The sequence below is a fragment of the Opisthocomus hoazin genome, chromosome 3 (assembly GCF_030867145.1).
Source record: "Opisthocomus hoazin isolate bOpiHoa1 chromosome 3, bOpiHoa1.hap1, whole genome shotgun sequence".
NCBI classification, from domain to species: Eukaryota; Metazoa; Chordata; class Aves; order Opisthocomiformes; family Opisthocomidae; genus Opisthocomus; species Opisthocomus hoazin.
This window is the reverse complement of record NC_134416.1, coordinates 58,100,646-58,110,678: the sequence shown is the minus strand read 5'-3', so window position 1 is coordinate 58,110,678 and position 10,033 is coordinate 58,100,646. Positions and strand designations below refer to the sequence as shown.

Genomic DNA, 10,033 nt, shown 5'->3' with positions numbered 1-10,033 from the left:
CTACACATTTTTTGAACAGCTCCAGGGATGGGGACTCAACCTCCTCCCTGGGCAGCCTGTTCCAGTGCCTGAGCACTCTTCCAGTAAAGAAATTTTTCCTAATATCCAGTCTAAACCTCCCCTGGTGCAACTTGCGGCCATTGCCTCTCATCCTATTGCTAGTTACCTGGGAGAAGAGACCGACACCTGAGTGACTACAACCTCCTTTCAGTTAGCTGTAGAGAGCAATAAGGTCCCCCCTCAGCCTCCTCTTCTCCAGACTAAACAGTCCCAGCTCCCTCAGCTGCTCCTCAGAAGACTTCTTCTCTGGACCCCTCACCAGCCTCGTTGCCCTTCTCTGGACACGCTCCAGCACCTCAATGTCCTTCTTGTAGTGAGGGGCCCAAAGCTGAGCACAGCACTCGAGGTGCGGCCTCACCAGTGCTGAGTACAGGGGCACGATCACCTCCCTACTCCTGCTGGCCACACTATTCCTGATACAACCAGGATGCTGCTGGCCTTCTTGGCCCCCTGGGCACACTGCTGGCTCATGTTCAGCTGGCTGTTGAGCAGCACCCTCAGGCCCTTTTCTGCAGGGCAGCTTTCCAGCCACTCCTCCCCACGCCTGCAGCGTTGCGTGGGGTTGTTGTGACCTCTCGTTTCAGCGCCGGTACCCCCACCACCTCCCAACCCGGCCGAGGGCTCTCCCGCCTCGCCGCCGCCCCGCCTCCGCCCCGTCCTGACGGGGCGGGGCGGAGGCGGTGCGGCGGCGGGCGGTGCGGCCAATGGGGAGCCGGGGTGGGCGGGACGATCCGCGCGGTGCCGCGCCGCGCCAGCAGCCGGAGTCCGCGCCGGGCGCTGCAGGTGGGAGCTGGGCTCGGCGGAGCGCGGGAGTTCGGCGGCGGGCCCGGGCTGTCCGCTCCCGGCCTTGCTTCCCCGCCGACAGCGGGAGGAAGAGGCGGCGGCGGACGCCTCTCGGGGCTGGCTCAGGTGAGGGTCCGGCCGGGCGGCGGGACTGCCGAGCTGTCCTTGGCTTGAGGTCGACGGGGCGGTGCGGGGGGCGAGGGGCCGCGGTGCGGGAGGGGGGGGCCGACCGTCGGTGCGAGCCCCGCCGGGGCTGCTGCGGGGCCGGAGCCCGGTTTTTTGGGGCGGTTCGGCACGGGCTTGGAGCCGGTCCCGGTGGAGCCGCCGGGTTTTGCGGGCGGTCAGCGGGGTCAGCGCGGCTTTAGCGCTAAAAACGTTTCATAGCGGGTATTTGTGAGGTGTGTCCCCCCCCCCCCGCCCTTTTCGGATGTTTAAAAACCCCGCAACTACTCAGGCGGCGGCATTTGCGTTTCTGTGGCAGCAGCAGTTCGTTAGCGAAGTGATAGGAGCAGGAACATTAAAAGTAGCGGTAATGGAGCCCCGCGGTCACCGCGGCGGGAGGGGGTCCGGCGCGGTGCGAGGCGGTGCGGGGCTGGCAGCGCGGGGTGCAATGCAGAGCCGCAAGCGCCGAAACTCTGCGGGTTTGGTTTTTTTTTTTTTTTTTTGCGCGCAGTTCGGCGCTGGGTGGCCATTTTTTCCTAATTTTTCCTGGCAGGCCGTTGGACCCCCAAAACGGCTTGGGAAAACACCCCCACCCCCTCCCCCCATTTGCTGGGGGCTGTTTCGGTGCCAAGTGCTGGCGTTTTTCCATCCCGAATTGGTGATCCTTCATCAAGCTTTAAATCCCATTAAAATGTAGCTAACTATTTGCGAGAGGTTGATTTTTTTTTTCCTTTTTCTTTTTTTTTTTTTCCCCCTTTTCCCCCTCTCCCCTCCCTTCCCCCTCTCGCTGGAGTTGGTACACTTGCTCCCCTGTCATTTCCAGGGAAGGATTTAGCCCCTGGTGCGGTGGCTGAAATGGTGATGCGCGGTCTGGTGTGCTGCCAGGTGCTTACCTGCTTTCAGAGTTTGGGATGGGCTTGCAGAGGGGATGCCGCTATACGGTCTCCTCCATTTTCGGGCTGTATTAGAAGCAGTCGAAGAATACTGGATTGTCATTCCTCACACCGTAACGTATACTTTGTATTTTCTACTTTTTCTTCCTTTTTAACCTTGGAAATTGTTAGTCCTGGTACTTAATAGGGAGCTACTCTGGTATCCTTGTTCTTGTAACTTGGAGGCATCGCTACTGATTCTGAACTGAACAGTTTCTAACATCAAATTCTCGTTATTTTGAAGGGTTGGGTATTTTAACAGAACTTCCTGAGAAAATACCCCCTAATGTTCCTAGAACCTCCCCCCAACCTTTGCCAAGTGCCCTAAACATGTGCAGTTAATGTAAATTGGTCGAGAAAATGGCCCTTTTTTTGGCTTTTTTTCTTTTTAATGGGAGATAGCAGGAAAACAGATAATCTATATCCCTTCCTATCTATTCCTGTCCTTCCTGCAGCAGCATTTATCTTAGCATACAAAGTTTCGTTCAGAGGTAGATGTTATAGAAGTCCCTTGCTCAAATATTGGTTGCACATTACTGCCCAGAAGTAGCTTAGGAAGGCACTTTACTATCTCCTGCAACCTTATCTGCCGTTCCACAACTTCATAACAAACCCATTGGAACATGAAATGACCTTGGAAAGGCATCTTTCAATCTGACACAAGGCATTCTCTTACGGGGAACAGCACTGCTCCACACAGAGCTGGTGTTTTCAAACTGATGTTTCTAAACTGATTTATTTTAAGAGAGAGGATGGAGATGGGTGGAGTATTGAATTTGAAGGGAAAATATTTTTTGAAAAACAAACCTACTCAGCTGAAGTTGAAGCACCAGTCAGCTGAAGAAGAGGTATATTAAGAATGTACATACGATAGTGACACTTAAGTCACGGGTGAAAACAAGTCTTCAGTTTTAATCAGAGGAAAACAGCATTTCCTCTGCCAGTTCTGATTTGCTCATTCATGAGATCTTCAAAAGCCCAAATTATTAGTGGGACTAATTGAAAGCTAGCTGGGTGTGTTAAATGGAGAAAAGAAGTGGCGAAGTCTGAAGGAAGCTTTACGTTTATCATATTGTTCTTGACATCACAATGTGATGCTTCTGTGTCAAAAATATTCCAGGACCCTTTCAGTCCCCAAAACGCTGCTCTTCTGGAAAGGAGGCAGGAGCCCTTCAGAATTAGCACGGCAGCAGAAGGGACTCTTGCAGCTCTCGAGGGGGCTGATGGAGGTGGTGCCCGGCTGGTGAGCTTAGTGGGATTTTGGACTTGACACTTGAGGTCTTGCAGAAGGGTGGTGGACTCTTCCGTGGCCATGGTGGCTTGTGCCTTCGCGGAGGATGATGCCTGCTCGCAGTGCTGCGGCCGCAGGAGCTTGTGGTACGAGTGCCACCTGCTGGGTGATGGGCACAGCCTGAGTAAATTAATTTATATATGTATTTATGTATCTGTGTGTGTACACCTACATCTACTACGTTTATGTATACGCTTATTTACATGCGGGTGTGTGAGTCTTCCATAGAGAGGTTCTTGGGTGAACCTACGAAACCTTGCCAAGACCTGAAGTTTCTCGCTTTCTGAGGACTTGGCGCAGCTTGTGTTTTGTGAAACTTGGATAGCACTTGGGTTTCATATTGCAAGAACAGAGGAGCGATTTTGATACTGCTGATGTTTAATGCTGCCTTTGCTTTACTGAATGCAAATGGGAATTTATATTTTTTATAAATTATATTTTTTAATTTATAGGTATATATCTCATTACTCATGATGTGATAAGCTTCACGGTTGTCCCAACGGTCAGATATCAAGCCGTGGAAGTAGGGCTGTAGACCTGAAATGGAGACCCAACAAACCAAACTCAGCATTACACTGTGTATGACTTAAATGTTAAATCTCCATAGCACTGCTGATTTCATCATGTCTCATGTCAACTATCTTATTTCCATTAAGTTTTATGAGCATCCCATTTTGGTACAAAATAGCCCTTCTGATTTAGATTAGCTGGAGATGTATAGAATTTGCAGGTTATTGGACAGTCTTTTCCATTTTAAAGAACACTTTTTCATATTCACACTTTAATAACGTTTGCATAAAAGAGTAAAATATGAAAGTTTGGTTCTGTCCTAGAAGTTCCACTGGCAGGTGAAATCATAAATCCAAATCTGACATCATGCCCAGCAATGGTTTTCCAATTTCTATCAGTTTGCATCTCTCCTAGCCCACTGGAGCATTGGCTGGGGTGCTGTTTGAATACCAGTTTGGTTCACCTGGATCCAGAGTGAAATCGGTTCAAGGCTTGTAGCTGTTCTGTGTTGTACTGACAGTATTAGGGAAAGATGCATAGCCCTGTTGTGGGTTGTTTTTTTTTTTGGGGGGGGGGGGGGGTTGTTGGACAGTTGACCTCGTTAAGGCTTTATTGTTTATTTATTTCATGTTGAACTGGTGCCAGGTGAGTCTTTTAGCCTGCCTAAGGATTAGGAATGGATCCAAGCTGGACCAGAAAAGTTTTGAGGAAATGTTCAAAAGCTTTCAGCTGGAAAGCTGATATGGATGTACTTCTGTGATAAATGGATAAAATGCTTCACATGGATTTGAAAGTGTGTTCCTCGACTTGAGATCTGTACACTGGAGAGTGTGTAACAGTCGGGAATGAGTTGATGGAGCAAAATGCAAGTAGTGTAATTGCAGAGTTCATCTTAAAGTGCGATTCTAGCAAAAAAAAAAAAGCACCTGGCATATAGAGATGGATTACAAGATAAGCTTTTGAGGAGGGGGACCCACAGTAATAATTCAGAACTAAAGTTCCCTAATACTTTCACAGTTAATTTGATGCTTGAGAAATTGTGATTTCAGTGTCTGCTGAAGAAGCAATTGACCCTAAAATTGCTGCCTAAAGCTGAACCTACTTTTTCAGTTTTATAATCGGTGTTGTGCAAAAATAACATGTGAAGAGGAGCAGGAGGAATGCAAAATGTCTCTGTGGTCTTACTCTAATGTATCTCTCCTCAGCCTGAACCGAGCAACTGGCATGTAGTGTAGGCAGTGGATGCTGCTGCTATGCTCAAGGCAATTTGCATCCCAGCCATTCATCCACCCCATCATGGCATAGCATAACTTTTTTTTCCCCCCCGCCCCCCCAAGCCTTCTGAGCTGCCCATGGAAAGTTCCCCCTTATAATGTGTCAAACTTCAGCAGCCACCATTTGTTCTCACTCGGAAATGTGTATAGAGTATTGTCAATGGGGATGCTGCACTGTTATCCCTCTCTTCCCGTCCCCTTCTCATCCTAAATAAACTAGTTGGGCAGCTCTCCTGCTCGAATTCTGCCCGTTTTGAGTCATCCATACTCTTTTGTTTTGTTCCTTCATCTTCTTTTTTCATACTGTGTTTCCCGGTGTTCCCACCTACTCAACATCTGCTTTCCTGTGACGTCTTGACCTCCCATCTCCTGAGAAGTTCATTAATGTTCATCTGGCTCCATGCCACCATCAAAATCTCGCTTTCCTTAATTTGAAGTCCTGTGTTTAGTCAGGTCGCTCAATGGCCATTACAGTCCTGAGGAGTGTCTTGGAGTCATGTCTGTTCCAGGAAGAGCGTTCTCCTAGTAATTTCGACTTCCCTTGTAGAGGGAGAAGGCAGGTAATATCTTGAGTGCAATCTGTAGCTGCAGTCATGCTGACAGTAATGGTGCAGGGTCACATCTCTGGGGAAGGACTGCGGTTCACAGGACTAGTGAGAGAAATCGGAAACGAAGGCAAATCCTTTGCAATCTCTTTTCCCTTTCCTCTCCAATTTTCTTCACATGAAGGCATTGGAAAGGCTCCTTCTATCAAAGCACTCCTATGAAAACAGCGACCAAAAGAGTTGCTCGCTGGCAAAGTGGTAAATACATGAGCAATCATCATCCTTCTTCTGCAGTCTTTCGTGCTGTCTTATTAATGGGCCGTGGAGGCAGAGGAGGAGGTAACTCATCAGCCCTTATCCGTAGGGGGGCTGTGAATTAGTTGGCTGTGCCAGTTATGTGTTCCTTTTTGACACCAACAGATAAATTTGCCTTCATACAGCATGATTTCTACAGGGATCAAAAAGGAACCATACCAGGGTCTGCATGGCGGGCGGCTTGCTGCCTTGGGACTTGTGAAGGCCAGAACGCTGCCCTGGCCCCAGGCCCCTTCCCTGTGGCTCAGCAGAAGATCTCCGAGTTGCGAGGATATCTGTATTCCCGAGAGTGACTGGCTTGAATTTGGATGGTCGAAACATATGAAATAGGAAGATTTCCCAGTCTGTTGCAAGAGACTTTGCAGCGACCTTTGGCTTCTTGGCATCTCCTCAGCCTTGGCGCTGCTTGCACGGTGGTCAGTCTGATGATGATGATGGTACAGCTGCTGGGGGATGATGGCAGGGTTGCCTTCATGGCCACCTCCTCCTCTCCACTGCTGTCTTTGACGCTTTCCTTGCCTGGTGTCTCTGCACTCGGGGCCTTGCCCTCCTCCTTGACTTGCAAACGCAGCAGGTTTCTCCAGTCGGAAGAGGAGCGCACCTTTCGCTGCCGCTACAGACACACGTGCGGTTGGTTGGGGTTAACCCACAGCGATTGGCATTTTGTACAGATGTCTTTGAAGCATTCCCTCTCCAGAGGAATAATAATAACAAACCCCAACCAAACAAAGAAGCAAAAAAACAAATGCTAAATTGGTCATATATTTTGGAGCAGTTGCCAGAAGAAATCAACGCTGAGCTTGGGAAAGCTGTAAAATTCGTTCTTTGGCATTTTATTAGTAGGAGAGAAGTGGCACTTATCGGGTTTGGTCACCTGGACACTGTGAGGTCCAAATAAAAAAAAATCTGTTATTTCAGCTTGGGTATTCTTGACAGTTTGCAGATGTGTAACCGTGCGTAGATACTGAGCTGTGGGGTAGGCTGCAGGCACCCTTAACTGCAAAGAATAACTTATCAATCCCCCATCCTTGACTGAGGATTCTGAAAACGAGCAGTCACTGTGGCCTGTGGTGGTTTTGACTTTCTTCCTTGCCAACTGTTACATCTCCTCATCAAGGATATAGAAATGTCAGCAGTATGAGAAAATAATAAACCTTTTCTGTGTTGCCCACCTTTTACTGCCTGATGGCGGGAGGTACAGGAAAAGATTTTGTTTTTTTTAAAATATATTTTTCTGCCTCACAAAATCTTCCATGTGAAGCTGGCCTTGACAGATCATTGTTTGACTGTAACTGTTATTCTTTTATCAATATGATATTGCTATTGTATTTATTTTCTTTCTTTTTCAGGTAAGTTAAGGGTGTGGGTGTATGTTCAGTCTGTTTAATGAGTTAGCTGAAACTATTCTGTAATGCAGACTTTGCAGAAAACAGTTGTGTTGTTCACTGAATCTCAAGAGTGGCTTTTTTTCTTCTTTTTTTCCCTTTGTTTTCCTGCTGATTGCTCTGACCATGCTGCAACCGTGGACTTCTCAAACTGGACAAACGGCTGCCTCCTTGGAATACGGATGATTTTGGTGAGTCTGCAAAATGAGTTTCGCGTACTTATACTTGCTTGGGAGAAAGAGGAGTGTTATTTGTTGGAATTTGGGCTTAAGGAAAGCTAAGTCTGCTTTTGGGATCCTGCTTTTGTAGAAGCAACAGGCAAAGTGTATGGAATTAAAACTTTTTTTTGGAGTGTTTTTTTCTTATTCTGTTGTTGGCAAAGGTGAAGAAATTAACATGCAGTGGATTAATATGAAATAGTGTCATTTTATGAGATTGAATGTTACTGCTTTTGTAATAATTTTTAAATGACTTTTCTGTAAGACACACTGTGAAGCAACGGCTTAGAACGCTTTAATTTTTATTCTCTGGCTTACTCAGTTGTTTCTGCAAATAGTTCAGACAGAAAATGATTAATTCATTGGATGGCTTTTCAGAAAAGTACTGTGCGGTTCTCCTTACTGTTCCTAATACTGGTGTTGCCTGTGGTGTGAACTTTAGCAGATGATGCATTGATGGTGTGTTTGTGTTAAATATTGTGCCAGAATTTTCTGTGAAAAGGATTTCCGTCCCACGTAGTCTCTAGTGAGATCTAGTAGAGGGTTATTTTTAATTTAAAAAGAGGCAAAGCTCTCCCAGGGTCATGCTCTTTCGTTGTGTGCATGTGGCCGACCTGCAGAATGCCAGTCTGGGGGTACCTGCTGTTGCTCCCTGAGGATGAAACTCTGGCACTTTGGACTTTCAGGTAAAGGTGACTGGGCAGCTGCAGGGAAAGCATCTGCTGCAAACATATCGACGTGGAGATCTGCTCCAGAAGCATGGCTGGAGGTGGTGGTACTCGCCTAGTGTTGTCTGTAGGAGTAAAGCTGCCTCTAAGCACGGACTGGAGGTGGTTGGCAGCTTAGCAGTCTTGGGATTTATCTCTGAGCTATTTAGACCTAGCAGGAGTGACTTGTCGCTACTAATAGGCTCCATTAAGGAAAACAACTTGCTTGACCTCTCACCTGTGTGGTGACAGCCTCACTTACTCAGAGCCTTAAGTTTTGATGGAGAAGGCAAGTAGGATTTGGGTCACGGCGCTGGCTGCCCATCTTGTCCAAGGGAGATGCGAGTGTCCCCGGCGCGGTGGTGGCCCTATGCCGGGTCAGGCGTGGGAGTGAGCGTGGGGCTGGGCACTGGCAGCTCCCTGACAGATTGCAGCCGGGTTTAGCTGGTGCACACCCTTCTGGGGGGGTCGGCATTGCCTTGCTGCCGCTTCCCCTTCCTTTGCAGTTGCACGGTCTGCGGCACCTGTGTCTGACACGAAGAGCCTGAGCCTGAAGGATGTGCCTTAAACTTAAAGGGTTTCTTCTCAGGCACAGCTATGGAGAAATCTGAGATAAAACCTGGTATTTTACTTTTGAGAATTTCCAAAGTATTGCTGCTTAATCCTTTTTATTGATCTGCAGCTTATGCCGGAAAGCCCTTGTCTCAAGGCAATATTCAGAGTCCCGGAGGATAATGGCACTAATCACATTTCATATGACCTTTCAGGCAGGATGAACATATGTTGCACTGCTGCATTTTTCTCCTCTCTTAGTTCCACTTATATACCTTTTATTCCTCAGCAGCGTGGCTTAGGAGTACAGTTGAGGAGCCTTCTGCGTGACTGGTACATGGTAATTTCGTAACTGAGTAGCAGCGAGGTCTGTAAGTGGGCTGCTGCCTCAGACTGCCGTGCTTTGATGTACTAAGAAGCCTTGATCAGCCTGAGAGAGTAGCAGCTCCTGTGCCCAGGAACAGAATTAATGAATATTTAGTGTGATGGACGCACCTCCCAAAACTCTTTGAATCTGAAAACTAACAGAGTGCGTTCCTCCTGGCTTTGCTTCAGCATGTATCTTGCTTTTGTAGCCTGTTTTGTAATGTACACGTGTAATTGGCTCTTGTGTTGCACCTGTATGAAGAGATGCCTCTTTGATATCTGGAAGAGCAGTAATAGGAGTGCCGAAGAGGTGCTGTCACCACGGCACATCAGGGGAGGTTTGCTGTGATCACATGGACAAGCATTTCTACCGAAGTTTTTTTCTTAGATTTATTTTTCACTTTAGCTCTGGTTTGGTTATATTTGAATTATTGGCAAATGCAGTTAGCAAAGTTAAAATCTGAAACAGTAATCTAAATCAAAGAGCAGAGTGTACTTTGTATAAACAGGTAGATCTCAGAGGTAAAAATATAAGGATTGATTTCTTTTCCTTTCATTAAAAGAGTAGAACTGGTTTCACCCCAGACTTTTCCCCATGGTGCATGGTGGAAGGATGAGAGACCGTGGGCACCAGCCGAAACGAGAGAGGTTCATGCTGGTTACAGAGAGCTTTTTCACCCCAAGGCCAGCTGGCCAGGTAGGGGCACAGGTTGCCCGGGGAGGCTGAGGGGTCTCCATCCTTGGGGGTTTCCAAGACCTGACTGCACAAAGTCCTAAGCAACCCAGCTGGACCTCACAGCTGGCCCCGCTTGGAGCAGGAGCCTGGACCAGAGACCTTCTGAGGTCCCTCCTAGCCTGTATTGTCCTGTGACCCATTAAAAAGCATTTGAATGTAGAGGGGACTTTATGCTTGGAAGAAGAGTAAAGCGACAG

At 47.7% G+C, this 10,033-nt stretch overlaps 1 protein-coding gene across 1 annotated transcript in view; it reads left to right on the top strand.

Moving 5' to 3' along the window:
- Positions 1–796: 796 nt before the first annotated feature.
- The window catches only part of EPB41L3 (erythrocyte membrane protein band 4.1 like 3), a 150,953-nt gene continuing 141,716 nt past the window's right edge, over positions 797–10,033 (top strand). The window contains exon 1 of the mRNA XM_075416431.1: positions 797–969. The gene's annotated coding sequence lies outside the window, so the exon portion shown is untranslated. The remainder of the gene's footprint in view (positions 970–10,033) is intronic.